Genomic DNA, 7,500 nt, shown 5'->3' on the forward strand with positions numbered 1-7,500 from the left:
GTACCTAGTGGTAAGAGTCCATCGCCTTAAAGTTACAGTTTATCCTGGCTGCATATCTAACAGTAGTCTTACATTTTCAGTTTTGCTGTGTTGGCCTGTGATCAATTGTAAAGCACCTTGTGTACAGTTAGTAGCTATAGCCGATATTGCGCGATAAACAAAATTCCACAATTTTTGTGTTATTTTTCATGGGCATCGCTATTGGCTTCTTGACATGATGACAATTTAAATAATTAATTAAACCAGAACAAGGTATGATGTTTTTTGGGGGTGTTTTTTGCACCTCTGTTGATGGTGCTTCTTCACATATTGTTTGTCTGCATCACTGTTGTGCAAGCATAATCCACAGTTTGCTTTAAACTTATTTTCATGGGAAATGATATGGATGAAATTCAACCTACAAAACTACTGATTTTAGCACATAACAATTGTTTGATTTGAGAAATGATACAGACCTAATTTCAAACTACATTACTGCTGATGAATTTTTAATTCAGAAAAGTGAGTGGAGCAGGCACTTATGTTGGTAACAACAAGATATGAAGTGAGTAGAAAAGTGCCAGAAGACAATAGAGAATAAAATTTTTTTTCGCGGCGGTGGTGGGGTTTGAACCTGCGACCTTATTGGTACGACAACTCCGCCTGGCAGGTGAGAGCGTGGCTCTACCGTGTGAGCTATCCACGAACACAAAAATATTCGTTTCAAACCCAAAGTCATTTCTAGATCCCTCTCTCACCCACTTCTTGAGATCGCCGATTCGTTCACCACCATCGCGAAGTAATTTTGACCAGCAGTTAAGCTTAATAGCCAATATTCTCATCACAAACATATAACATAGAAACGATTGAGACATGGAGTATGCTCCGGTGTATGGGGTGAATTTTTAATTCAGAAAAGTGAGTGGAGCAGGCACTTATGTTGGTAACAACAAGATATGAAGTGAGTAGAAAAGTGCCAGAAGACAATAGAGAATAAAAAATTTTTTCGCGGCGGTGGTGGGGTTTGAACCTGCGACCTTATTGGTACGACAACTCCACCTGGTAGGTGAGAGCGTAGCTCCACCGTGTGAGCTATCCACGAACACAAAAATATTCGTTTCAAACCCAAAGTCATTTCTAGATCCCTCTCTCACCCACTTCTTGAGATCGCCGATTCGTTCACCACCATCGCGAAGTAATTTTGACCAGCAGTTAAGCTTAATAGCCAATATTCTCATCACAAACATATAACATAGAACGATTGAGACATGGAGTATGCTCCGGTGTATGGGTGAATTTTTAATTCAGAAAAGTGAGTGGAGCAGCACTTATGTTGGTAACAACAAGATATGAAGTGAGTAGATGTTTCGAAAGACAATGTAAGTAATAAAATTTTTCGCGCGGTGGTGGTTGAACGGATATGGACGAACTCACGAGGTGAGAGCGGATCTAGGTGACTATGGTGAACAAAATATTTGTTTCAACCAAGTCATTCTAGATCCCCTCTCACCCACGTTTGTCGCCATTCGATTCACCCACCACGCGAAGTAAATTTTACCACATTAGCTTATCGCCCTTTTCTCATCACCCAAATTGAACATAACAACGTGTGACATGAGTATCTCGTGTTGTGAATTCAGAAAAGTAGTTGGAGCAAGCACTTATGTTGGTAACAACAAGATATGAAGTGACCGCGTTGTGATGTTTGTGATAAGAATATTGGCTATTAAGCTTAACTGCTGGTCAAAATTACTTCGCGATGGTGGTGAACGAATCGGCGATCTCAAGAAGTGGGTGAGAGAGGGATCTAGAAATGACTATGGGTTTGGAACGAATATTTTTGTGTTCGTGGATAGCTCACACGGTAGAGCCACGCTCTCACCTGCCAGGCGGAGTTGTCGTACCAATAAGGTCGCAGGTTCAAACCCCACCACCGCCGCGAAAAAATTTTTTTATTCTCTATTGTCTTCTGGCACTTTTCTACTCACTTCATATCTTGTTGTTACCAACATAAGTGCCTGCTCCACTCACTTTTCTGAATTAAAAATTCACCCCATACACCGGAGCATACTCCATGTCTCAATCGTTTCTATGTTATATGTTTGTGATGAGAATATTGGCTATTAAGCTTAACTGCTGGTCAAAATTACTTCGCGATGGTGGTGAACGAATCGGCGATCTCAAGAAGTGGGTGAGAGAGGGATCTAGAAATGACTTTGGGTTTGAAACGAATATTTTTGTGTTCGTGGATAGCTCACACGGTAGAGCCACGCTCTCACCTGCCAGGCGGAGTTGTCGTACCAATAAGGTCGCAGGTTCAAACCCCACCACCGCCGCGAAAAAATTTTTTTTCTCTATTGTCTTCTGGCACTTTTCTATTCACTTCATATCTTGTTGTTACCAACATAAGTGCCTGCTCCACTCACTTTTCTGAATTAAAAATTCACCCCATACACCGGAGCATACTCCATGTCTCAATCGTTTCTATGTTATATGTTTGTGATGAGAATATTGGCTATTAAGCTTAACTGCTGGTCAAAATTACTTCGCGATGGTGGTGAACGAATCGGCGATCTCAAGAAGTGGGTGAGAGAGGGATCTAGAAATGACTTTGGGTTTGAAACGAATATTTTTGTGTTCGTGGATAGCTCACACGGTAGAGCCACGCTCTCACCTGCCAGGCGGAGTTGTCGTACCAATAAGGTCGCAGGTTCAAACCCCACCACCGCCGCGAAAAAAATTTTTATTCTCTATTGTCTTCTGGCACTTTTCTACTCACTTCATATCTTGTTGTTACCAACATAAGTGCCTGCTCCACTCACTTTCTGAATTAAAAATTCACCCCATACACCGGAGCATACTCCATGTCTCAATCGTTTCTATGTTATATGTTTGTGATGAGAATATTGGCTATTAAGCTTAACTGCTGGTCAAAATTACTTCGCGATGGTGGTGAACGAATCGGCGATCTCAAGAAGTGGGTGAGAGAGGGATCTAGAAATGACTTTGGGTTTGAAACGAATATTTTTGTGTTCGTGGATAGCTCACACGGTAGAGCCACGCTCTCACCTGCCAGGCGGAGTTGTCGTACCAATAAGGTCGCAGGTTCAAACCCCACCACCGCCGCGAAAAAATTTTTTATTCTCTATTGTCTTCTGGCACTTTTCTACTCTCTTCATATCATGTTGTTACCAACATAAGTGCCTGCTCCACTCACTTTTCTGAATTAAAAATTCACCCCATACACCGGAGCATACTCCATGTCTCAATCGTTTCTATGTTATATGTTTGTGATGAGAATATTGGCTATTAAGCTTAACTGCTGGTCAAAATTACTTCGCGATGGTGGTGAACGAATCGGCGATCTCAAGAAGTGGGTGAGAGAGGGATCTAGAAATGACTTTGGGTTTGAAACGAATATTTTTGTGTTCGTGGATAGCTCACACGGTAGAGCCACGCTCTCACCTGCCAGGCGGAGTTGTCGTACCAATAAGGTCGCAGGTTCAAACCCCACCACCGCCGCGAAAAATTTTTTTTTTTATTCTCTATTGTCTTCTGGCACTTTTCTACTCACTTCATATCTTGTTGTTACCAACATAAGTGCCTGCTCCACTCACTTTTCTGAATTAAAAATTCACCCCATACACCGGAGCATACTCCATGTCTCAATCGTTTCTATGTTATATGTTTGTGATGAGAATATTGGCTATTAAGCTTAACTGCTGGTCAAAATTACTTCGCGATGGTGGTGAACGAATCGGCGATCTCAAGAAGTGGGTGAGAGAGGGATCTAGAAATGACTTTGGGTTTGAAACGAATATTTTTGTGTTCGTGGATAGCTCACACGGTAGAGCCACGCTCTCACCTGCCAGGCGGAGTTGTCGTACCAATAAGGTCGCAGGTTCAAACCCCACCACCGCCGCGAAAAAAAAATAATTTATTCTCTATTGTCTTCTGGCACTTTTCTACTCACTTCATATCTTGTTATTACTGCTGATGATAACATATAATAACTGTTTGATTTGATAAATGAAATGGACCACGTTTCAAACTACCAAATTGCTGATGGTAGCATATAATATTTGTTTACAGAGCAGCTTTTTTATTCAAAATTCAACACTAGTGAAAATAACTGCTGAGCAGTTATTGCATCCAAAAGAAAGTAAGCAAAAAAAAAAAAAATGCTGATCCAAACAGGGACAAAAAGTTACTGTGTTTGATTTGGGTTTACATAACAATTTTTTTTAATGAAATTCAACATCTTTCACAAAAAGATTAATCCATCTGAGTGTCGCCCTCTTATCAAAAGACTCCAGATAGGACAAAGTCAAAGCAGTTAATTCTCATTATAAAATAAAGACACTAATCCACATGAAAAACAAAATTAATATGAAAGAAAAAAAGAGATCGCATGGTTATAGACAAAAACAACTGGCTTAGACAGGCAGTGCTCCCCTTCCTAAGGGAAATTTCACCCATAAATTCTTAAAATAGTATGTGAGTGCGTATTCATCTTTCAAAAAAACATTTTTTATAACAAACGGAAAATTTTGATTGGTAAAAGTTCTGCTTTTCTTTTCTCATTCAAAACTAAAATGTTTTTATGTGTCAGTTCAAATAGGGAAATAAATTTGATTATAAAGGTCTCTCGGACAATTAAATTAACTTAAGGGGGAAGGATAACTTCAGAGACACTTGACTGAAAACTTATGGTTCTCGATGTATTTGTGCTGAATACTCTAACAGTTTTATTTATAAACATAATATTATTTACTTTACATTGTCTTTTTCCACTTAGAATGAAATTAAATTATTTGAAGCTCAAAACGAATAGATTATGGTGAAAATAATGGTATTTTAACCTTTTTCTTGGCCATATAATGACCTAAATGCGATATATCCATTATATTTTCGTAAAATGGTTAACATCCACAAGATAATTCTCAAAACAATTACATTATTAACTAGTATTACACTAAAATGTTTACTCCAGTATTTTATGAGGTAGGGTTATTTTCAAAGATCCTTTCATAAAAATTATAGGTCCTAGATATACAAAATTTTGCTTAGGCCTAAATCAAAGCTGACATTTTTTTAAAGCAATAGAAAGCCCAGGTTATCCATGCCATATTTAGCTTAAATGGAAATACACGTATGTGAATCCAGAAATGAAAAAGCAGGAAAGATATAGGTTGGGTTTTTTCCAGTTTCTTACATAGCAACTCAAAGCCGCATAGGTACTTTGATATGTTGCACCAATCAAATATGCATCCACATGCAAAACAATTTTCAGTGCTCAGTGTAAGTACACTAGCCTCAAATTTGGCATTGACATGTACATCATCAATTTAGGCAAAGCAACATTTGTATAAGCAATTGTAAATTATTGCAACCAAGTGGGATTTCGTCAGATCTTTGTAAATCAATTGTCAACAGTCAACAACATATCATCTCCATGTGGTAACTCCAAGGTCGAAAGTGAGAGAGTCCATCAGATGACGGATTGGACCAGTTGATTCCAATGGCAATCGGACCTCCTTTTCGGAAAAGTCACCAAATTTCAGGTCTCTGCATCAAAATTTGACAATTTAACGGTAAAAAAAGACATACCCGTGGGGTACTTTTGGTCCCCCAAGAATGAAAGTAGGGTTTACCATATGTAGCTGGGTGTTTCTGTTTTGGTCATCACAACAAACTGGTCACAATATTGTGTGTCTCTGTTACTAAAAATTGTTTAAACCCACAAGTGTTGATTATGTGCGACAGAGATTTAAAACTATGAGAAAACATCAAGTGTGAGAAGAATGATTAATCAACTTGAATGGAAGTCACACCAAACTAGGAGCAAAATAGCACGCCTGACCATGAAGCATAAGATAAAGAACAACCTGGTGGCGATTTCAAATCCTGATTTTCAAACACCCTCACGAACATCAAGGACTTCCCACATGGACAGTTTCATCCCCCTGACACCCACCAAAGGCCTCAGAAAATTCTCATTTTACCCCAGAACCATCACAGCTGGAACAATTTACCGCGGGGAGTTATAAAAATCTGCACTGTTGAATTTTCACCTTAAAAATATGCATGGAAAATCGAAGAAATTTGTTAGGTTTTCAATGAGGGTGAACTCGAGAGAGTTTTAATGGTATTGTTCATGTCACAATCTTCATGAGTGAAGGTGGACCTTAAAGGAAGAATCAGAAATAGAAGTAGCCTTAACAGTAAAGCAATTTTCTTCTAGAAAGACATGATTAAATACCATGTTTAGCCAGTTGGCTCTATAGCATATTGGTTAAACCGTTAGGTTCTAGCAAGGTACAGGGTTCGATTCCCACTGAGGACAATTTATCTAGTTTATTTTATTACATTGAAGAAAAACATTTATATATTGTTATTAGTGTTCTCATATGTTTTAATACCTTATCAGTATCATATTAGTATTCATTTACAAAGTTTATTTTCTAACTTCTCACCATTTAAAAAATATGTTAAATGTGTAAAGCGCTTTGTAAAGAGTTTTGAGCACGTTTAGTGAATGTTGCGCTGTATATATGTTTTTGAGCACTCACTTCACACGCAAAGGGAACAAGATCGTTCCTGGGTGAAGTCAAGATTTTTTCTGACCCCCCCCCCTCCCCCCCCCCCTCCCCCCCCCCCCCCCCGCTCAATACCCAACAGTGCATGGGTAGCTGGGGCTCTTAAACCTGGCGGAATGTACTTTCCGATAGACTAGCGTCCTATCAAAAGCGTAGCTAGAAATTGCTACTTTCCTTTTTGTGCTATAGAAACAGGGATAAACCGGGATAAACTCCGGCTCCATGGGCCTAATAACTCTGAAGGAAGGAAAGCTTTTCAGTGCCACGTTGCAAGATTCGTCTGAAAAGACTACAACCACATGACTGCGTAACAAGAGAGTTAAATACCTTCAAGCGAAAATCATCAAAATATTTCAGCCTAAATCCCAACAATGGATACCACATTCAACATTTCCATTCGCCCTCGAAAACTAATACTCAGAATTGAGTCCTACTTCGCGAAGTCCCAGGCTTGAGTATTTTTATTTTTATTTTTTTTTTTTTGTTTTTTTTTTCCAAGATGAGGGTCATTTAAATCGATCGAATTTTGAAGTGACGAGTTTTCTGGTCAAATTTTAAAATATCGGGTTTTCCAGAGTACGGCAGAATGAAGATTTAGGCTTACTATAGAAGGAACAAAATTGACGTCACTCAGCTCTTTGTTATTGTTTTTAGCCGGCCGCTTTTATGAGTAGTTCCCACTAAATTATATTAATCAGACTAAGGTTACACGTATTAGCCATTCTCTTCTTTAGTTAAACAGGACGCCAGCTTCTATGTGAAACAATCCATACATTATATTATTCCACTGTTCCTGTCTTTTTCTCTTCATAGTACGTATGACATCTCTCTAATTTCCCTTTATCCGGCTCAATTGGCGCTGTGCGTTTAGCTAAAATACTCGTGTCATCCAACAGCGGGATCTAACGTACCAACAACACAC

The sequence above is a fragment of the Berghia stephanieae genome, chromosome 3, assembly GCF_034508935.2.
Source record: "Berghia stephanieae isolate SIO BIC M18660-M18661 chromosome 3, UCSD_Bste_1.3, whole genome shotgun sequence".
NCBI classification, from domain to species: Eukaryota; Metazoa; Mollusca; class Gastropoda; order Nudibranchia; family Aeolidiidae; genus Berghia; species Berghia stephanieae.